This window comes from Canis lupus, chromosome 17, assembly GCF_003254725.2.
Source record: "Canis lupus dingo isolate Sandy chromosome 17, ASM325472v2, whole genome shotgun sequence".
Classification (NCBI taxonomy): domain Eukaryota; kingdom Metazoa; phylum Chordata; class Mammalia; order Carnivora; family Canidae; genus Canis; species Canis lupus.
In genome coordinates, this window is record NC_064259.1 from 50,853,471 (window position 1) to 50,876,545 (window position 23,075).

At 46.4% G+C, this 23,075-nt stretch overlaps 2 long non-coding RNA genes across 6 annotated transcripts; one reads left to right on the top strand and one right to left on the bottom strand.

Annotated features, from left to right (window-relative positions):
• Window positions 1–4,482: 4,482 nt before the first annotated feature.
• On the bottom strand, window positions 4,483–11,329 carry LOC112664196 (uncharacterized). 2 transcript variants are annotated; one of them, XR_004806267.1, is made up of 3 exons: window positions 11,125–11,329; window positions 9,109–9,414; window positions 4,483–5,266 (listed from the first exon to the last, which is right to left on the bottom strand). It is a non-coding gene; the product is annotated as an uncharacterized LOC112664196 (long non-coding RNA). The 2 variants fall into 2 exon arrangements; XR_003139568.1 differs by having other exon boundaries at window positions 9,109–9,734.
• A 44-nt stretch (window positions 11,330–11,373) lies between these two features.
• On the top strand, window positions 11,374–22,171 carry LOC112664195 (uncharacterized). Of its 4 annotated transcripts, none has more exons than XR_003139565.3 (4): window positions 11,374–11,649; window positions 13,518–13,763; window positions 14,327–15,898; window positions 20,942–22,171. It is a non-coding gene; the product is annotated as an uncharacterized LOC112664195 (long non-coding RNA). The 4 variants fall into 4 exon arrangements; XR_003139567.3 differs by lacking the exon at window positions 20,942–22,171 and adding an exon at window positions 16,983–18,410; XR_003139566.2 differs by lacking the exon at window positions 20,942–22,171 and adding an exon at window positions 12,266–12,348 and having other exon boundaries at window positions 14,327–16,309.
• The last annotated feature ends 904 nt before the right edge of the window (window positions 22,172–23,075 follow it).

The window sequence follows — 23,075 nt, forward strand, 5'->3', positions numbered from 1 at the left end:
CCTCATGCGCTGTTGATGGGAATGTAAATTGTTACAGCCACTATAGAAAACAGTTTGGAGGTTCCTCAAAAAATTAAAAATAGACCTGGCATATGATCCAACTATCCTACTTATGAGCATTTATCTGAAGAACATAAAAACATGAATCAAAAAAGATATATGCACCCCTGTGTTCATTGCAGCTTTATTCACAATAACCAAGATAAGGAAGTAACCCAAGTGTTCACTTATGGATGAAAAAAATAAAGAAGATACAAAAAAAAAAAAAGAAGAAAAAGATACAGTATATACACACAACAGAATATTACTCAGAAAAAAAAGGAATCTTGTCTTCTGAGACAACATGAATGACTAATACCTTGAGGGTATTATGCTAAGTAAAATAAGTCAGGCAGAGAAAGACAAATACCATATGATTTCACTTATATGTGGAATCCAAATATGCACAAACAAAACAAAACAAAATTCGTCCCAGAAGGAAACACTGTCCCCATCAAGCAATCACACCACTTTCCCCTCTATCCCCAGCCCCTGGCAACCACCAATCTTATTTCTGTCTTAAAGGATTTGTCTATTCTAGACATTTTATATAAATGGAATCATACAATATATGGCTTTTTGTGTCTGGCCTCATTTGCTTAGCATAATGTTTTCAAGGTTTACCCATGTTATAGTATGTAGCAACCCTTCATTCCTTTTTATGCCTAATAATATAGCATTGTATGGATATACCACATTTTAAACAAATGGTATTTCATCAACTAATGGATATTTGATATGGATATCAACTAATGGATGTTTGAACACCTGTTTTCAAGTCTTTCAGGTATACCCCTAGAAATGGAATTGCTGGGTCATATGATAATTTTATGTTTCACTTACTGAGGAACTGCCAAACTGTTTTTCTATAGCTACTGTGCCATTGCACATTCCCACCAGCAATGTGAGGATTTCAATTTCCTCACATCCCCACCACACTTGCTATTTCCCTTGTTTTGGTTTGGTTTATTGTGACCATCCTAGTGAGTGTGAGGTGAGAGTTCACTGTCGTTTTGATGTGCCTTTCTCTAATGACCGGTGATGCTGAGCACCTTTTCATGTACTGGTTGGTCATTTGTACATCTTCTTTGGAGAAATGTCTATTCATATCTTCTGCCTGTTTTTAAATTCAGTTGCTGTCTTTTTGTTGTTAAGTTGTAAGGTTTTAAAATAGTCTAGATACTAGACTCTTACCAGATAAACAATTTACAAATAATTTCTCCCATTCTGTGGATCATCCCATCATTTTTTGACATTGTCCTTAAATGTACAGTTTTTAATTTTGTTGCAGCCCAATTTATCTATTTTTTGTTCCATTGTTCATGTTTTTGTTGTCATATCTACAAAACAAAGATCATGAAAGTTCATATCCATCTTTCTCTAAGAACTCTACAGATTTAGTTCTTGCATCTTTATATTTAGGTATTTTGTCTATTTTAAGTTAATTTTTTACATGGTGTGAGACTGGTAAGTTGATTTTTTACAAATATGCAAAAGCACTTAGTGAGGAAGTGATAGTCTTTTCAATAAATGGCCTTGTAACAACTAGACTTTCATATGCAAAAAATGAATCTCAATCTGCAGCTTAGAAGAGAGAAAGAAGTCCCATAAACTAAAGAGAAACTTCCGGAGAATGCTGGCATCCAGAGTGTTTGGGGTCAAATGGTCAAGAGATGCAGCAGGGGTCATTCTCTTCCTTCTTATATAGGATGCAGGCAAGTTCTGTCAGTCCAAGGACTGGAAGTTTTAGTAGCACGTGGAATACACATCTGGGTATGGACATCATAGCAGGGACAACTTGACTACTTTCGAGGATGAGCTAACTTCACAGTGTGCCCCACAACATTCTAGCCCAAAGCAGCTCTCTGAAAAAGACCCCAGAAAGTACAAATGTGGTGTCTTCATGAAGTTATGATACCAGCTCACTAAGACCTGGGGACCCGGCACATTCTATAACCCAATTCATTTTCTTTCTACCCTTGAGAAGTATAAAAATGATCCAAAGCTTCAGTAATTCTTTCTCCTGTTGCCCACCTTCAGTATGTAAATAAGAGAAATGGGAATCTCACTGGAGAAAGTGATTTTCTTTGAATCAAGAGAGTTTTTAGGATGATGCTGGTGATGGCATGTGAATCACAAATGCTTGACATTGTGCAGTATGTACCTTTGTCTTCCAAGGCCTCTCTCTTTGACAGCAGAACACTGAAGTTCTCACATTTCCTATTACTCATAAATCCCCGGAGCTGAGGGCTCCTGGCCATTCCTCAGAGCTGAAGAATGAATTCCAGTTGTAAACAACGGTTGCTATGATGACAAGGTGTTATGGTTTATCTATTTGGTTCCCAGAAGCACACAAGTGGATATGAGGCAATTAGAGCCTGTTCATGAGCCCACTCTTGGCCCAGTTGGGAATCTCCTTTTTGTTCACTCTTCTACAGGAGATTGACATGAAGGGAACTAGGGCTTTGGAGTCAGATAGCCACACCTTGGTTGGAATTCCTACCTTGTCAGGGTATTAGCTGTGTGACTATGGGGCGAGTTTCTTAAACAAACTGAGCCTCAGTCTCCTCATGAGTGAAAATGGTGATAATAGCAGGATTATTAGGAGGATTAAGCGCAGTAACATAGGTGAAAGCATAAAGTGGGTGCTCAGAGAATGTTAATCTCCATTCTCTTTCCCCCTTTGAATGGATAGCTGAAATTCTGCTCCTTGGGATCTATAGCAGTTAGGAATTAGGCTTGGCTTAGTGTGATACACAAAACAACAGTAACTTAAAGAAGAAGTTTATGTCTTTCTCAGTGTCTGAAGATAAGCAATCCACGTGGTCTAGGGACCTTACCCCAGCATCCCTATCATCCTGGTGACGCTCCACCATATCTCTGCTCCAAGCAGCAATGTGGAGGAGGGGGAGAAAGGCTCATGCTCCATCCTTCTGGGAAATGACCAGTGTTGCCTACATCGATTCTCTGCACATCCTATTGGCCAGATCTTAGTCCCATGCCACCCTAGCTATCAGGAAGCCTGAGAAATGCAGGCTTTGTTCTGAAAAGCCATGTGCCCAGATGACAACTGAGAGTTTTATTACTACTAAGGAGAGAGAAACGGATAGTAGGGGATAGCCTGCAGCCTCTGCCCAGTGTCTGTGCTTTTCCCTCTTTCTCTTAGCTCAGTGCAAGCTATATAGATAATAAATCCAATCAAAATAATCTTACACCATTAGAAAATGCATAGGGCAAATTACATTAGAAAAACACGTAAACAGAATATCCAGAAAAAGCAGAATTAAGACAAAAAGTATCATAAAATGTCAGTTACTGTTGATACGAGTTTAAGGTCATAGGAACCTTTTAACAGTAAGAAGTCTTTGTCCTGGACACCTTTCATGTTGCTTGCCAGATCTGCTCTTCCTTCATCTCCTTGGGTGCTGTGAGCTCCAAGAGGGGAGCCTGTAGGGGCCACACTGACAGCTCCCTTGCTCTCTGCTTCCACTTGGGTTTGGTCAATGGAGAACACCAGCAGGAGATTGAGGGGAGTTTGAAGGGTGGAGCTGGGGTGCTTAGTTCCTCAGTAGCCTTCTTGCAAAAGCATCACAGGTTGACTCTGTCCCTCCCCTGAGGTCATACTTCTCATTGAGGAGCCCTTTTCACATGGCCCTCCCTGTTTTCAGGTTCCCATATCTGCTCTCACCCTTGCTCCTTCCAACCTAAGGAAGATGATGGATCCCTGCTATTCTAGCCCTAGGGTACTGTACTACCACTGTGGTTTTACTGTAGGAGAACCACACCTTTGCATTTAGTCTCTTTATTAGACCCTCCTCAAATTACCCACTTACAGTGGGCCATCTGCTTCCTTTCAGAACCCCATCGATGTTTAATGCTCCATCACTATAGCATCAAAAGGCACAAGGCAAAACCTATTAGAATGGTAGAGATTTAATAGCAATGTTTCTTGAGACATTTTTAACTAACTACTATCAATCTAAACATTAATGTAAAATTTACATCTTAGCTAAAAAAGAATTTGTACTATTTTCAAATGACCACTAATAATTTAGAACATTGAACAATACCTCAAATATCTTCAGTAAATATGGCAGAAAGATAATGGTCTTAAAATGTAAAGAGCTTTGAAACAAAATTATGAAAGGTTAATAAACGCATATAAAAATTTTCAACATGGCTGGTAATCAAAATATGCAAATTAAAACAACAAGATGTCTTTTTTTAGCCTATCAAATTAACAAAGATTGAAAAAAAATAGTGCTTGCAAAGTGTGATATAACACTGTTATTCACAGCTGGTGGGAGTAGGAACTGATAAAAATTTTCTAGAAAGAAATTTGTCTTCTATGTATCAAGAGCCTTATAAAGATTTATTTTCTTTCAACCAGTAATTCTACTTCTAGGAATTTATTATAGAGAAATAATAAATAATACAGATGTGTTTAAGGATGCATAGCACGTATTATTTATAAGAGCAAAACGGGAATACTCTAGATAATCAACAATAGTTGATGGTTACATTATGATATATCTACAGAAAAATACATAGCCATTAAAATAGGGTTTCTAGAAAATTTAAACCTGACAATAATCCCCAAATAATATTAACTTATCATAGCAGGATATGAACTGTAGAAATAGTTTGATTCTTAATTAGGTTAAAATATACATAGAAAAGTATTAACAGTGTTCACACGAGTGGTGAATTATAGATGATTTTTGTCTCTCTACTTTTCTGTGTGTTCCAGATGTTCTACATTGAATACGTATTACTTTTATAACACTGTGTATTTTTGAAAGAACAGCAAAATTGTGAAAGGCTTAAAATGGCTAAAAAGTAAGCCATTTTCACAAAACTGTATAGTGTTTCAGGAGCCCAAGTGGTCCTGATTAGGACTTCACCCAGCCACCTACCCAGTGCATCACCCTGGGCAGGAGCATTCTTCTCACGCTGGAAGAGATTTTGAACTTTTTTTTTTTTTTCTTTCAGTATAGTTCGATTGAACACATTAGTTCCCAGAGTGAATTCACAAGGAAAAGTCCTTGGGGAAAGAGAAGACTCGGAAGAAGGGAGGAGAACCACCGGTGTCACTGGCGATGTGGCTCAAAGCAGTAGGGGCATCTTTAGCAGTGTGGCTTGGTGGAGGTCTTGCAGGGGGAGGCTCCAAGGTGGTGGAGCCATTGTAGCAGTGGTTTAGCAACCGAGACCAGCAGTGCCCAGCAGCCTGAAGAGATTCAAGGGAACATATTCAGTACCACTGGTGGTGGAGACGGGGTATCTCTTAAGAATGCCTAAGAAGTGGGGCTGGTGCCTTAATACCAAAGGTCTGGGACTTTTAGACGAAAGCTATTTTTCTTTTAAAATACTTTTCTTTAATTGGTCACCTTCTAAGTTCTTTTTGTATTTGAATATCTTTTTTGTGTATGTGCCATTAACACAAGTTTTAATTATCTTAGATTTAAAATATTTTGTAATGCATGGTTGTACAAATTCATTCCATAATGCAAAGATGACTCAAAGTGTGATTCAGAGGCAAAGTTGCACTCCTAAATATTTCCATTGTTACACAAGTAAAATTAAAAATAAACATTTAAAAAGCTATTAATTCAAGAATTTAAAAAAATTGATAGTGATTTCAAGTTTTACTATGAAGTAATAGCAAGCCAGTGTCATATTAGCGTAAGGGTAGACAATCAATCAAACAAAATAAAGGACTCAAACATATATGACCAACGGATTTCCAACAAAGTGGGCAAGCTGATTCAATGAGTGTTTTCAACAAATGATGGTTGATCAAATGGAGATTCATGTGGAAAACAAGAACCCTGGCCCTTACCTCACATCATACTAAACATTACTTAAAAATGGGTCAGGTACCTACATGTAAAAACTAAAACTGTAAACATTTTAGTAGAACTGATAGGAGATAATCTTTATGATTTGGGGGTAGGTGAGTATTTCTTAGTATAGACACAAAAAAGCATGAACCATAGAAAAAAAATTGAGCAATTAAATTTCACCAAAATGAAAAACTTCTGCTATTTAAAAAATTCCATTACAAAACTATGGGGTGCTTGGGTAGCTCAGTTGGCTAAGTGTCTGTTTTCAGCTCAGGTTGTGATCCCAGGGCCCTGAGATAGAGCCCTGCATTGGGCTCCCTGCTCAGTGGGAGCCTGTTTCTCCCTCTTCCTCTCCCTCTGCCTGCTGCTCCCCATACTTGTGTTCACTCACTCTCTCTGTCAAATAAATAGATCAAATCTTAAAAAAAAAAAAAAAAAGAAAATAGGAAGATAAGCCACAGACTGGGAAAAATATTTGTGATATACATATCTAACAAAACATTTTTATGTCAAATATATATAAAGAACTCTTAGAATCTACTGAGTAGAAGAAAAACCCAATAAAAACCTACAAAATATCTTTTTCCTTTATCTCTCATCTGGCTCCCAAATATTTGAACAGGGACTCTTATAATATATTCCCAATGCTAGACACATGTATCATTCTTACCAGTAATAGCTGGAAAGGAATACTACTAGCAAAAGAAGAAAAAAAATAAGCCATTTATTTACCATCAGTGAGAATGAGAGAAAGTGGTACAATCTTTCTGAAGGGCAATTTTGGTTTTTACAGTACACACACTCTTTTTGAAGAAATTATGTTTCTAGGAATTTGTTCTAAGTTAAAGGTCATGTATATAAAGGTATAGCTATAGAAAATTAAAATAAATTGAATATTACTGGAGCATCTGCTTGGCTCAGTCAGAAAAGCATGTGACTCGTGATCTTGGGGTCATGAATTCAAGCCCATGTTGGGTGTAGATGTGATTTAAGTACATAAAACTTAAAGAAAAAGAAAAGATAAGAAAAGAAGAGAAGAGAAAAGAAAAGAAAGAAAAGAAAGGAAAAGAAAAGAAAGAAAGAAAAGAAAAGATAAGAAAAGAAAGAAAAGAAAAGAAGAAAAGAAAAGAATATTGCCTAAGTGGCCCCAGTATAGAATTAGTTAAATAAATGATGATATATGCAAACATTAGAATTAAATGTGGCCAATAAAAGTATTATAGAAATGTATGTGTTGACACGAAAAGATGTTTGCATCATATTGTTAAGTGAAATGGCAAATTATTAAATATGTGCAGTAAGATTCAAGTTTTGTAAAAAAAGAAAAGCATTTATATAAAGTAATATATGAAATTCAATAGTGTTACCTCTGGGAATTGTGATTATAGCTTATTTTACTTTTTGTGCCTCTGTTTTCTTCATGCTTTTAATTGACTGGCCTAGTAACTGTGCCGTATCAAAGAATGTTTTTATGGGACATAATAAGTAATAATAAGTAATCCTTATTTCCTAGAGGACATAATTTAGGGAATCTGTCTCTTTGCTCATCTTGCTGACTCATCTGGCCTTTCCAATTAAAAACAATTTCCCAGTCATAGTCATGTGATGTCTTGTGGATCACAGCATTTTGGTGAGATATTAGCATGATGTAAGCTGGCCAATCAAAGCCCCTCCCTGGGCAAGCCCTTTTCCCTCTTTGGCCAAACGCTAAAAGGAGAGGAGTCTGGAGTATGCTGGTGGCCGTGTCACCCATTATGAATGAAATAATACTGAGGGAATCAAGTTCATACACAGAGAAGAGAGAAACAGTACAGAAGGCATTTGATCCCTTGATCCAGTTATCCTTGAAGGCCATTCCTAGCCTCACTGTGAGTTGGTACAATTAATTTCTGTCCCTTCCAACCAAGCACATGTTCTAATATAATCATTTCAGAGCTCTCAGAGTCACCATGACTTAACACTGCAATAAGCCCTTTTCAGTTCTCCCTCAGAAACTATCTTCTCCATCTTCGCATTCTCAAGAGTTCTAGACTGGGAATGGAGAGACTAGGCTTCTACTTCTGACTGGTTCTGCTAGCCAAAGCTGTGTGAGCTTGAGTAGAGCCTTTAATTTATCTCAGTTTCCTCATCTATACAAGTAAGGCATCAGATGAGATGGAGTCTAAAAATTCCTTCCAGCACTAACATCTTAGGAATTTATGATTCCAAATTCTGCACCTCCAGGCTGGCTCTAACCAGAGCTCTGGTCCAACACCTGCCTGGTTAGGACTCCCAGTTGCATGTCTTGCCATTGTCTCAAACTCAGGGACTCTGACCCCAGTCATCATTTCCTCCCACAACTTGATTGTTTGATTTCTTCCCATGGGACCACTGTCCTTGATGTCTGGAATCACTTTTCACTGCTTACAAGCTTTTATCACATATGCTTAAGTGTCACCAACTACCATTATTTCTTCCTTGAAAAATTCTTGGAGTCACCCTGGTTTGGATTCCTACTGCCATGTGTCAAAAGATGGCTAGATCTACCTCAGTCTCTGTCCATTGTCTCTCATGCATATCTGCCTTGTATCTGTATCTGCACATCTACAACTATTATCTATACCATATCTATACCCCCAATCTCTATCACAAGCTTCAGACCCACATTTTCAAATATTTATTGAAATTTTCTTCCTAGATATCTCTCAGGCATTTCAAACTCATCTTCTCCTCAAAGTCCTACCTCTTCATCTGTGCCACAGGTCTGGAGTACTGTTATCATTATGTTCTTTGTTTCCCAAGCTATAGCCTTGGACATGACCTTCACTGCTCCTTTAATCCCATCAGCTTTCCCTTGAAATGGCTCTCAAACCTTCCCCTCCTTCTCTGGGTCCACCTCCTCAGACTGCCATAGTTCAGGCTTTCATTAACTCTTACTGAACTAGTGCAACCTACCCATTCTTGATATTGATGTTAGAGACTTCTTTTCAGGGCACTAAATCCACCAAGTCCATCTACTTACTTGGCAATTTCCAAGGCTCACCCTCTTCCTACACAATCCAAACATTCTAACATGGTTCGAAATGACAAAATTGATCAAAACATGTTCTCGGGGGGAAATTATTCCAAATAATTGCATATAAATCCCCCAAGGGAATTCTCTCATGAACATAGATGCAGGACAGCAGCAAAGATGGAGTGGTACATCTAAAGAAAGCCGAATTTCAGAACGCAAATGGCAACTTACGTATCAGTCTCAAGTTGGACCAGGCTCCTATCTGATTTTCTGCTCTCCTCTTCCTTCCATAATGAGGATGATAAGAGTCAAAATTGGTCCACAGTGCTAGGCTTGTGATCTTCCTTCGGTCCTGGATTCAGCAGTTACTTACTTATCCTGGGCTGGTGATGTTCCCACTGCTGGATGGGCCTCCCAGATCACTTCTGCTCTGGATTCTAGGGCTCACATTCTCCTCATTGTGTACCTCTCCACTCCCCTGAGTACTCTCACCCTTCCTCACATGGCAACAGCTCTAGGATCTGAGGTTGGGCTTACCTAGAGAGGAGAAGGTCACCCATCAAAGCCAAGGGAGACCTCCTCAGCTCTGCAGCAGGGTTTGAGGCAAAGCCTACACCAGGAACAAAGGCTCCTTGGCCTTATTTTGTCTTCTATGCTTATATTTCCTTTGGGGAATTTAGAGGAAAGCTTGTTCTTTAAAGTCAGATTTGGGACCCCACACCTGGGCCATTTATGTATCTAAAAATATCCATCAGCATGCTGTTCTGATACAACTCAAAATCTTCATAATTACTTTTTGTCTCACAAAGCAAGAAAAGTAAGAAAGGGATGGGAACATGTTTTCTGGCAGATGGTATCTGGGAACAGATGACAGAGACAAGACAGGTCAGTCAACTCCTACTGAAAGGAAAAATTTGGCTTTCTCTGCCCAAGACAGAAATCTTCATTCTTGGAAGTATAGAACAAATGTGGTTAGGAAGGAATGTGAATATAAAAATAGAAGTAGGTGGTAAGAGAGCAATTTATTGCTTTTGAAAAATATTTAATGGGATTTTTTTTTTTTTTACTTCACAGAACAGTTTGAAACTGAAAGGTAGAAAAATCATCCACTGTGTCACCTGCCAGAGGTAAGCCTTTATCAACGACTATCTCATTCCTTCCACCCCTCCCCCTTTTATTTAACTGTGTATACATTTTCCTTCTATTTATTTTACAAATTATAATCTTAATATACACCAAATTTTGCATTCTGCTTTTTACAAAAACATTGCAGAATAAATCTTATTTATGTTTTATTGCACAGCTTTTATAAACCTTTGTTAATTCAAACCCCTTATCACACACCTGCAGTGCCCAGGCCCGGGCTGGTCAGAGTGAGGCCTCTTTCCTCTCAGTGGTCATGGTAGAATGAGGCACAAGGACATGCAAACCTGCAGGTATACCTTAGCATGAGACAAGGGCAAAGAGAGAGAAATATAGGATCTGGAGGAGCCTGTGGGAAGGGCCCAGATGTCTGTGGGGTGGGTATCATGGAAGCTTCCTGGAGGAGGAGGTGTGTAAGCTGGTGTCTTGTAATGGAGTAAGAGTTGGCAGGAAAAGAATGTGAGGGAAGAAAGGAGAGTGTTCTGAAGTCTGGAAGAGAGTGAGGGCACGAGAACATGCAGGAAGTTTTATGTGGCGAGGATCTGGAGAGCAAGGCTGAGCCTGGAGCCGGGCAGGCGGGGTAGGCAGGGTCAGCCTGCCAGAGTCTGAATGGGATCCTGAAGGTAATGGGGAGCAGGAGGCATTTTAAGAAAAGGAGTAGCAGGTTAGGTTGGCATGTTCGAAAGGCTGCTTAGGCTGCACTGTGAGGGACAAACCGGAAGGAGAGAAGGGCACCAGGGAGCCCGAGCGGAGACATGGCTGTAACCCAGGTGCCAGCACCTGGCTCTTGGAACCAGTCTTCCTGTGCCCGCCTTGCTCACCTCCAGCTGGAGGGCAAACCGCCTTCCATTGACTTTCCCCAGGGCCCACTCCTGTTGGGCACGCCTGGCTGGGGGCGCTGGTTCATGACTTTCTTCTGCTCTTCCAACTCCCCCTTTAGGACTTCTGCTTCCCTAGTTTTCCCCACAATTTTGAAATGTCTTATTCCTATAATATGTCCCCCATTTCTTCATACTCACTGCGTCTGCTTCCTGACTTAACCCTGACGGATGCAGCCCCCAAGGCCCCCCCATCACACTGGCCTGTTTCTCTGTTAGCACTTACCCTGCCTGGAGGGACCTAGTTTCCTCGTAGAGTATTTATCTCCACTACACGGTCAAGCCCCACAAGAGCAGGGGCTTGTTGTTTTGTTACTGAGAACAGCACCTGACACATGGCAGGGGCTCTATCTGTTGAGTGAGTGAGTGTACATATGAATGAATGTATTCGTCCAAAGCTCAGAAGACAGCTCTGGGCTGAAGATAAAGGTTCTAGAGTCTCTGAAGTCATAGAAGTAGATGAGATCACCTGGGCAGTGTGGAGAGAAGAAAAAACAAGGAACAACAGAAACAGAATTCTGGAGAGGGCCCATGATGTAGACCAGGAAGGTGCAGCCAGAGGGAAGGAGCCAATGGAGTTATGCTGTGCTGAGAAAGGCCAGATAAAGTAGCATTTCAAGATGGAGAGACATATGCTGCTAAGCAAGGAGGCCTTCTGGGTACTTGGAGGGAGCAGTTTCAGGAAAGGGGTGAAGACCATGGCCACACTACTGTGGACTGGGGAGAAAGTAGGGGCGAGGAAGAAAAGACAGTAAGTGTGGGTACCTCCAACACAGTTGGCTATGAATGGCAGAAGGAGCTAGGGCAGCGGCTGGAGCTGTGCAGGTTCAACAGATGGACTCTTGAGCATCATCAATGGTGGTGGGAGGGGCGAGTAGAGATGGAGAGATTAAATCAAGGGGGGGCAGAGGTACTCACAGCAGGCAGGCATCCTTGAGAAGGTAGAAGGAGATGCCTGTGCGGCTCTCATTGTGGCTGGAGCTTGAGGGAGAGGAGGCTTGGAGCCGACAGGCTCTCCCTGTGAACTGAGAGGAGGGGCTGTGAGATCCCAATGGTCTGAGTGCAGGGAGCTCTTTACATCTGAGGACCAGAGATTCAGGGACTCACATCGCTGAGAGATGGGGAGTGAGGTCACCTGCTCAGAGGGCTGGAAGTGGAGGAATAATGTTTTCATCGTGGACAATGTCAGTCCCTTTAGTACACTGGGTTCCCACAAACAAGCAGGCAGCCTGAAGCCCGCATAATGCTGGTCCCTCAACTAGGCCCTGAAAGCCTTAATTTCCGTCTGGAGTCTTTGGCCAGGAGGAGTTTAGGCCCTCTCTTTAGGAAAAGACCATTTCTTAAGCTCTTCTGAACCTCCTCCCCAGCCTTCCTCTGGGAGCAGCCAAGGGGCCTGGCGCCTGCCCTTCCCTGCTCGGATCAATCCCTGAAGAGGGCAGTATTTTCACAGGTGGGCCCTGCTCTGAGGAGCCCCATTATAAGAAGACTCTGGCTTTTTAAACTGGGCCAGTAAAGGAATTTGCCAAGAGGGTCTTTGAAGTAATGACCTCCCCAGTTAGTGCCTTGAAATATATTTTTACATCTTGGAGGAGAGATTAGGATTTGGGGGGCCCAAGAACTGTGGGAGGGAAGAGACCTAGAAGGTGGCAGGGTTCTGGCTTCTATCCAGAGGCCTGCTTGGGGAACAGAGGCTGCTGCTCTGGGAGGGGCCTGGAGTCTGGGGAAATCAAATTCACAGAATTCTATGTGTCTAAACCCAGTCCCTGGGCAAAGGAAGCCCTTCTGGATTAGAACTGTTTATTCTCCATAAGTACAGGCCTAGCCAGGCTCAGTGTGAGGTCCCAGCCAGCCAAAGCCATGTGGAGTGGCCCCTTCCCCTGTCCAGTGAGGATGAACAGGGTGATGGCAGGAGTGTAGAGGTGATGATGGGGAGATGGGCCCAGAAGGGGACACCCCTATGGTGCTAAGGACCTTCTGCATGATTCTCATTCATTCATTCATTCATTCACTCACTCATTCTGTCCCCACATCTTTATTGAGCATCTACTATATGCCAGATTTATTGCTGGGGATTCAACGGCAGGTTCAATAAGCCTGGTCCCCGCCATAAGGAGCTTGCTTACATCCTGGCAGGGAGACAGACATTAAGTAATCCAGTGTGCCACCCTACAGCTACAAACTGTGAAGGAGGTATGGAGAGAAAAGGACTGTGAGTCCAGAGAACATGGGACTATGGTGAATAGGGTTCTGGGGAAGCCACTTTTGAGTTGGGACTTGCAACCTGGGTGGACATTAGGCAGCATTCGAGACTGAAGGGACAGCCTGCGGAAGGGCCCTCAGGGTCAGCTGGAAGACCTCTAGGGGCACAGAACTGAGAGGGAGGGGGGCATGTGGAGGAATATGAGGCTAGGGAGGCCAGCAGGGGCCAGATCATATACAGCCTTGCCGGTGGCAGCAAAGGGTTCAGATTTTATTGTAAATAGGAAGCTCTTGCCTGCTGTGGCACAGGTTTGGGTGTGGGGCCGCTGCCAGCAATGATAAGGTGGCACTTGTAGTCGGGAAGTGGAAACAGAAGTCCCTGCTGTCTCATCTCATTGAACTTGACCTCCATCTACCCAGAAATACTTTCCAGGGAACAGCTGGAGATAGGGCAAGTCTTCGCAGGGCCGGAGGAGTCTCACAGAGCAAAGTGCAGAGGCATCAACGAGGGGATCTTTTTGGCACACTGGAGTTTGTGCAAAAGGAATGTTAAGAATCATGCTGATATGCATTGGGGTCAGCAAGCGGAAGACTTTGAACACAAGGATGAGGAAGTTTGATTTCTTTGGAGATCCCTGAAGGCTTTTGAGCAGAGGCACAACCCAAGTAAATATTGAAAATCTTGTTTGGTGTTTGGTAGGATGGGTTGGAGGGAGCAGAGGGACAGGAGATAAGGCCTGCGGTCCTGAGGTGTTTGTGGTCCAGGAGAATAGTCAGGTGTGACTATGGGAGAGGCAGGGATGTTGGGGCAGGTGTAGAGGCTGGGGTACTGTTGGCAGAAGCCCCAGCAGAACTTGTTGAGAGATGAGCTATGTGTGTGCATGCATGTGTGCATACGTGGGTGGTGGCGGGAGTGGTGGTGCTGGAGTGAATTTCAGAGAATTCCAAGGACACGACCATGCACTTGGATTACCATGGCATTTGGTGCCATTTGGAGGTTTGTGGTGCAGGTCACTTTGGCCAGGCTGAGGTTGAGGTGCTGAGTGGACTCTCAGCTGGGGAAGCCAAGTGGAGCGTTGGAAAGTCAAGCCTGGAACTCAGAAGGAAAGAGGAGCTCTAGAATTAGCTAGCTTCTGGTGTGAATTAATCACTAATTAACTGATTATTCCCTAAACAAAATGCCGCCTCTGTGAATTCCCATACTTTCCCGTCAAATTCTGCAACCCTAGTTACGGAATTCCAGCCTGTCATGCCTGAAGTTGACCTCACCCTTGACAATCAATAATGACATTAGTTCATCCTTCATTCTCCACACACTCTACTCCTTGCTCTTGACCAACTCCGGGTGGAAACATGCAGAGACTCACTTCACAATTCCCATCTGACTTGTCTCCTGAGCTTCCAAAGGCTCCCTTTCAACCCCAAGGAAAATTGCATGGCCCACGGCTTCTGTGTTCCCAGCAACATTTTTGCTCTTGTGTTTTGCCTATCCTGGTGCTCCCACTGGAATACCTGCCCTTCTCTTTGCTTATCTCTGCTTTCCCAGGTGGACAGCCAACAATTATTATAGGCTGAAGACTATAAGCCTTTGTGAAGCTTGCCCCTTCTCCAAGGCCCATCACCTATTCCAGAACCTCTCCCACGACTATGCCTCAGCCAGCTCCCCCTGCAAGGCCAGTGAAGTGTCAACTCTGTATTACAGATGATTTGGATCACATATGGCATTTGCCCAGCAGGTTAGAACTTGGTCCTCTTCTACCTGTTTTTGCTGCTTCCAGTTCATCTCATGCAGGTGAGCTGTGCCAGTCAAGGGACGCTGAGCTCTATGGGAGCAATCACTCCACTTTGAGACCTCAGGGGCTTCACATGGCACAAGCTGATTTCTTGCTCATGCTGTATGTCCACCATGGATTGGTGGGAGGTCCTTCTCCTTGAGGACCTGGGCTGATGGTGACCTGGCATCTTGTAGCTTCACCATCTGGAATGGTGTTGTCCGAGAGAATTTTCTGCCGTGATGGAATGTCTTATATGTGCTGTGCAATGCAACCTCTACTAGCCACATGTGGCTATCAAGGACTTGAAACATGCTAGTGTGACTGAGAAACAGAATTTTGAATTTCATTGAATTTTAACGAATTTCAATAGCCATATGCGGCTATGGCTACCACACTTGGCAGTGCAGCTCCGTACCACGAAGTCTCTATATCCATCTCCCAGGTGCCAGCAGAAGAGAGCACGTGGAGAAACTTGCCTACTTTTCTGTGCTCAGCCAAGAAGTCATCACTGGTCAGACTGGACAGAGCAGGGACCCCACCTAACTGCCAGGAAGCTGGAGAGTGTGCGGGACCCACGAATACTTAGAGAGCAAGAAATAACTTCCCCACCGAGCTCTTCTCAAACCTTCCTGGGGCTAAGAGGCATAGACTTGGAGCCACAGATTCAGAAGGGCTGCGTGGAGAGAAAGAACAAGGATGGACTGAGACGGAGTGGAGAGATTGTACCTTTGAGATGCCGAGATGGGCCCAGAGAGGACGAAGAGTATAATCACCGGCCACACAGACTGGCTGAGCCTAGAGTCCTGAGGTCCTGGCTCAGAAATGAGAGAATGGGGAAGGCAGGATACTCTAGCGTGCCTGAGGGAACAAGGGACACTGGCTGGGACACATCTAGCCTTTCATTCTGGGTCCCTGGGAAGGGAAGAGCTTACTAGCTGCCAGAGGCCTGTTCTCAGAGCCCTTGGAAGGGAAGGGCCCCACAAGGCTTTCAGTTTTCAAATGGCTTTGGCTCATCGCCCCCCTGAGGTGAGTCACTGAGCTGCCTGCAAGGGATGAACTGCTGGAGAGAACCCAGCATGAGGTCATCTGGGCCACACTTCCCGCCTGACCCCAGCCATGGGGCCAAGTTCAGGGAGTTTCCCAAGGCCAGTGAGGAAGAGGGTCATGCCCCGGCTGCTGCAGAGCTTCAGCTATCATGAAGGGGGTGGAGGCGGGTGGGGTGGGGTGCTGTTAGGGTCAGGGCCCACGAACTATGGAAGGGACCTCAGGAGTGACGCAGGAAACCGAGGCGCAGAGAGACACCCCAAGCCCACTCAGGGAGTTAGTAGCTGAACCTGAACTGTGAGCAGTGCCTAGGATCCCACACAAGGTTCTTTGTACCCCCTCATGCAGGGGTCCTGGCGGCAGCGCTGTCCCAATACATCCTCACGGCCTCCAGGTTGGTGTACGCTCCAGCTGTTTTTATTTTTCCTAGAGACCCACATAACTCAGGCTCTGTCCACTTCTGATTTAAATCCTCGCTGCCATTGGAACCCTTTTCTTTTCCTCTCACCCCCACCCCGCCCAGGACAGACGACAATGCTCCAGATGGCAGAGGGAGACCCGTGTGAACAAAGGAAAGGTTTTATTTGAGTCTGGGGCCTGGGAAAGGAGGCTCAGCTTCCTCCAACCAGGTCAACACGAATCCATATTTTAAAACACACACACACACACACACACACACACACACACTAGAGTGGGAGAAATTCTTCACTTTACAAACTATTCTTCATTTTAGAGAAAATTCTACCATAGGATTCCACTAAGGCAAGGCGTTCCCTGGTGTATTTCATATGGAATTTGATTCACAAAACTTCTAATTTCAACAAAATGTTATTAACAGTTACCATCTGTAAGGCACCAAAGGTTTTTAAAATATGGCATACAATCAAAGTTAGGCTTGCCTGTAGGTTCCTCAAGCATCAGGGAACCCAAAATCGGTTTGGACTATGCCAGCCTCCAATCTGCCTGGGCCAGGAGAATTTAACCCCATTTTATTAAGGAAAAATTGATGCAGCAGTAAGGAATTAGAGCCAAGACTTGGAAACTGTGTGCCCTCTCTACTGTGCAGGGGAGGATGTGTTTGGAAGCCGGTCTGCTGCAGAGCGTCTTCAACTTTGGAACCTCTCCACCTCCCCACGGCGTGTCCAGCAGGCTTGGGGCCACCGAGCAGAGTGATTAGCTCCCCTTCTGTCAGAGGCCGGTGTACATTCCAAAAGCTCCCTCTCTTTCCCTCTTTCTAATGCTGTACAGAGGTAGACTCCTTACCACAGGGCAAGTTGGCCTGCCCTCTGCTGGTATCTGTGGCAGATGGTATTTTCCAGAGATTTCCAAATACCTGAGATCCATGTGTTGTACCATGCCACTCTCCCATCGGCAGCTGGAGTCCACCTCCACTTCCCTTGTTTCTTGGTGGGCACCGATTGCCTGAGCAACAGAGCACAGTGGAAGTGATGCTGCATAACTTCTGAGCCTAGGTCATCTAGAAGGTGATGCTGCCTTTGCCCCGTAATGGTTGTGCTTATATAAGAAGTCCAGCTTCCTTGAGGTCACCATGCTGTGAGGAACCCAAGGCACATGGACAGGCCACAGGTAGCTCTTCTGGCCATCCGTCTTGGCCCGGGTGCCAGATGTGTGAATCAGAAGTCTTCAGATGCCTCCAGTCCCCAGCTCTCAAGCCACCTCCAGCCCCTAGGTCTTCCCAGCTGAAGCTCAGACAGCACAGAGCAGGGATAAGCCATCCCTACCATGCCCTTTCCAATTCCTAACCCACCAATTCTGTGAGTGTAGCAGAGGGCTGTTTCATGTGGTGACAGTTGTGGGATTATTTGCTCAGTGGCCAGAGTAACCAGAAGGATGCTTTGAGGTCTCAGGCACCTAACTATTCTCCTCCATAGAACTCATTGCAATGGTAATTAATGAATTAGCTATTGAGGAAATTCTTTCATTAAAGACTGTCTTTCCCATTCAACTCCAGTTTCCAGGAAAGCAAGGAATACAGTCGGGGCAGTCACTATATTCCTAGGGAGTCAACCAGAGAGATGTTCGGTGAATATTTAATGAATGACTGATCCTTACACTGTCCTCAGATTGACCTCTAAACTTGACCTCAGAATCATTCTGGCCCTGGATTCAGACTGACTCTAACTCTGGCCATAGATCAACCCCTAATTCTGGCATCAAAGGCCTAACCTTGACCATGGCCAGAGCACAGCCTCTTGCGCTATAGCCTGGGCACTAAGCCCTGCGTCATACTGACCTCTACACTTGACCTCAGAATGACCCCTGATCCTGACCTCTGGCTAAGTCCTGGCCTCACCATGGCCTGGATGAACTGGCCCCGGCCTACCTCTCCTGGATCATCCTTTGTTCCCCACAATCCGCCCCCATGTTCCCCATGTTCCACTCATACTGCTTGAAGGAGTAAAGATCTTTGTGGTGTCTGCACCTCCTGCTCCTGGCTCCCTGCTCCCGGTCAGGCTTGCACTCGCCCCCGGGGCCAGAAACACTCTCTCTCTACTAACTCCTACTCTTCCTTTCAATCCTGCTTAAATGTCACTTCTTCAAGATCAGCTCTTTCCAGTGAGACCCCCTTGATAATTGCTGTCAGCATTTTCACACTTTATAACTATATATATACATACAAAAACACTTGCTGTTATCTGCTTGAGGTCCTCCTCTTCCTAGAGACTGGAAGCTCCTTCTCTGAGCGCAGGGACCACATTTGTTGCCTTTGCCGCTCTCTCCACAGTACAGGCCGCGAGGGGCCTGGCGCGTACAAGGGGCCTCATAGATACTTGCAGAACGATGGAACGGACCAACGACCAGGTACCGTATCAGGTACCAGGAAGCCTTCGCTGCGCCCCTCCCTGCCAGGTGGGGCTGCCAGGCCCCCCCTGTTCTCTGGCGGCCCCTGAGCAGGCAGATGGGTGGCAGCTCAGCCACAAGCCGGGTTATTGGCTGCTCCCCCTCCGTGCTGCTGCGGCCCATCGGGGTGCGGCCCCCCCAGCCCCGACCGGCGCCCCCCTCCCTCCGCGCTCCAGCACGCACAGGCCCAGGCAGCTGGGGAAACACGGCTGAACTGTTGAACCGAACCGCTGCTTCTCTCCAGCCTCCTCTCTGGCCTCCGCGCTCCTCGGCTGATTCATGTGAGGAGCCATCAGGAGCAAGCAGAGCCTCAAACAGAGGAGAAACACATGAAGAAGCCGAGAAAGGGGTGGTAGGAGACAGGCAGGGAGACATCCATCTCCCCATGCCCTCTGTCCTCATCACCATCCCCCTGAGGGTTGCAGGCAGTCAAAAGTTCAAGCTCCATGTTTTCTGGAAGAGGGAGGGAAATCTGTGTGTGGGGGATAAAAAAAAGTCCCCAAACTCAAATCACGCACACAGAACAACAAGCCATAAAACTGAACACCATTGGGAGAAGATGGGGTCACATGGTGGGGATCTGGATTGCAGGGGGGGGCGGCGGCACTTGAGAAAACGCAGCCTCCTCAATGGGAACCAGATGGGCTACGTGCTCTTAAATAGAATCCCAGACTCGCAGCGCTGGGCGGGAGCCGCTTGGCCCCGGAGTGCTCTCCCCCGGCCCCCTCCCGGGCACGGGCCGGGGCCGAGGAGGCTGAGGGGGGCGGTGGCAGGCCCTGGGGCTGCGACAGAGTGGCTTCTAGACCCCAGGCTCCTGGCTCCGCGTCCCTGTTCCGCTCAGCCTGCCACGCCGTCGCCCAGCCCTTTGCCAGAATCTCCAAATTAGAAGCATATCGAGAAGCAGTCCTGTCATCCCCCTTCCGCTCTTTCTTCTAATTCTTTCTCTTTGCAGTATGATTTTATAGGTGCCAGGAAGCAGACTCCGCGTTTGAAAGTCTCTCTCCCATCCCCATCCTCAGTCCTGCCCCTGCCCCACGGGGAGCACACAGCACCCACCTGCGACAGGCACGGTGCCTGGTGCTTAATGTCTGCTTGCTGATGCAATTGTCCCAATGCCCTGGGAGGGAGGCTCGGTATCCCTTAGGATGGCACGTGGGACTGCTGGAGGTGAGGCTGGGGAGACGGGGATCAGACACTGGCATTTTGCTTCTATTGACCACACAAGATTTAGTATCTTAACTGGAGACCCCATGGCCACAAAAGCAGGACATGAAGTGGACCCACAGGGGCAGCAGGGAGACAGACCCTTGAGATACTGAAATCCAAGCAGTGCGCATCACCTACCCTGCAGGAATCATTGTGTGAAAACATGTAGCCCCTGGGACATGCATTCCCTTTTCTCATTGACCTTTCCTCCCAGGATAAAAGGCATCACTCGCTGATCTCTTCCCAGTTCCCCTGAGAAACAGATACTAGTGGTCATTTCTTAGGGGTGCTGCATGTGGCCCTGCAGACTACACTGAACAGCTCTGGGAGCACCATTCCCAGGGACCATGTTGTGAATGACAGCCCTGACCTCCCCCGGAGCTCTCCTGAGGCCCACCCCGGGCAGAAGGTGGGAACTCTGGGCTCCTTGGGGTGCAATGAGGAATCCCTGCTTGCCTCAGAGATGTCTGTGTCTCCTACTAGGAGTTGGTGTGGGGGGTTGGAATTGGGCATCCACTTTGAGATAATGTCCTCTTCTGGGTTGCCATGGGGCTGAAGATCCTTCCTTTCTAATCCCTCCTGGGGCTAGAGTTGTCTAACTAGGGTAGCATTGTCTCCCAACAACCAGTCACTTACTCATCCAGCCAAGGGTGGCCAGCACCTGGCAGCAAGCGCTTGAATTATAGGTGAACAAGTGTTAAGTGAGAGTCCCAGGCTGTGTCCTGATAGGAAGAACCGCTGCAGAGAAGTCAGAAGGGGAAGTGCCTGGAATGCATGGGGGCTGATGTGGCCACAGTGAGGAGTGAAGATTTGAGAGGAGTGAGGTTGAAGTAGGGATCAGCTCGGGAAGGGTCTGGAAGCCCATCGCCAGGAGCAGACATTTTAATCAAAGAACAGTAGGGATGCTTTTGAAAACTTTGAGCAAGGAAGCGATGAGACAAACTGACTCTTTTGCAGCTTCACCGGCTGGAGTGGGTTTGAGGGAGCCGAAGTGGAGCACAGCAGCACAAGAGGAGACTATTTCGGAGTCCAGGTGACTGAAGGAGGACCCGGGCGGTGTCAGTTTGATGGAGAGAAGTGGATGGATCTGAGGACACGTCGGAAAGAGCCTTGCCCTGACTTCCTGCAGCATTGGGTGTGGGGGTGAGGGGCTGGGGGTGCTCTAAGTTTGGGGCCTGGAGAAGCAGGGTAGTTGGAGGGGCCACCAGCTGGGACGGGAACAAGGCCTCCTTCCCTAACCCATCCCGACTGCCTCACCCCGTGACTTCAGCAAGTGAGTAACATGTGCTGTGGCCTCTCCCTGCTCCCTTCCTCGCAGAGCAGATGGCGAGGGAAGGAAGAAGGCCAAGCCTCTGCGGCTGTGACTGTACTTTCCACTTTTAGCTCAGCACTTGGGAGCCCATGGCCTTGCCATTCCTTGCCTCCCACTCCTGGTTGTCTTAGCTCTGCTCCAAATCAAATCCAGCCCCATATTGTTTACTGAGCACCTGCTGTGGCCCTGCTGTGTGAAGGCCACCATGGGAGATGCCGGAGGAGCACGCGTGGTCCCACCTTGGTGACGTGAGGAGAGCTGGGGTGGCGGGAGGGGCCAAGCAGCCGGGGAGCATGGTGGAAAGAGAGTCCTAGAAAGCTGTGGGCACTTTCTGAGGTCCAACCATGGGAGCTGGAGGCAGAGTTAGCAGCTCTGATTAACTCCTGAGGCAGCGAAGGTCCAGCTCTACCTCCCCAACACACACAAGCATGCATGCACACACACGTGTGCATGAGTGTGCACGGCTCCTGACCTCCACCCTCAGCCTTCCTATCTCCTTCCTCCCTGACGGGGTGGAAAGAAGAAGACTGAGCACTCACCTGTCCACTTCCCTGCCTTACCATCCCAGACTGCTCCCAGATAAGAGGCCTCCTAAGACAGCTATTGCTGGTCCTCTATTCTGAACTTCCCCACAGAGCAAGTCAACTTGTGTGTCTCTAGAATGTTCCAGTGGTTCTCAAGGCATGGACCCCAGACCAATAGCATCCACATCATCTAGGAACTTGATGGAAATGCACATTCTTGGGGTACCTGGGTGGCTCAGTGGGTTAAGTGTCTGATTCTTGATTTCAGCTTAGGTCCTAATCTCAGGGTGGTGAGATCGAGCCTTGTGTTGGACCCTGTGCTGGGAATGGAGCCTGAATAAAATTCTCTCTCTCTTTCTCCCTCTGCCCACAGCCCCCCCCCCCACATTAGTTCTCTCTCTCTCTGAAAGAAAGAAAGAAGAAAGCAAGAAAGAAAGAAAGAAAGAAAAATGCACATTTCTTAGGCCCCATCCCAGACTTACTGAATCAGTAGCTCTGGGGGTGGGCCCTCAGAATCTCTGTTTTCAAGAGCAACATCTCCCAGGCCCCTCCACCAGGGGATTCAGGCACATACTCTGGTTGTAGAGCCTCGGCTATCCTGGGACAAAACTTCCCCCCAGAAAAGGGAGACATTTCTCTTCTGCTGCTCTCCCTGAGAGAGGATGCACCAGTGGTTCCTTCAGGGCTGAACCCTGCCTCCCCCCAGAAGTCTTTTCCGTCCATATGGACTCGAGCTCTTCAGGTTTATCGCCGCTCCCATCATCCCCTGGGTCTGTGGGAGTGAAGGCCAGGTGGCTGCATCTGCCGCTGTGTCACCCGCCCTCTCAACCCCCAGCCCGGCCTGCCATATCCACACAGTGTCCTCAGAGGAGCCAGTATCATCCATGGAGAACATCAGGGCAGCAGAATAAATGGGTTGGTTTGTGAAAAGGGAAGGGCAATATCTCAATTTAGTTCACCGGGCTCCCATTTCTGCCCTAGAACCTTGTCCCTAGCAGTGGAGGGAAGCAACACGAAGCCATTGGTGTTGCAGGTGAGCGATGAAAGGCTGGTGTGCCCTGCAGACAGAATCAGTTGTCAGCTGGCTGCCTCTGGGGAGGGCATGGCTTTGCTGCCCTAAGGAGCTGATATGACAACGTTCTATTTAACCAGGGGTCCCTGTTGTCTCTAAAACTCCAGGCAAGAGCCATCCACCAAACAGACCCTCCTTCAAGGATTCCTGCTTCACAGGGCCCTTGGAAGAGCTTGTGGGAGG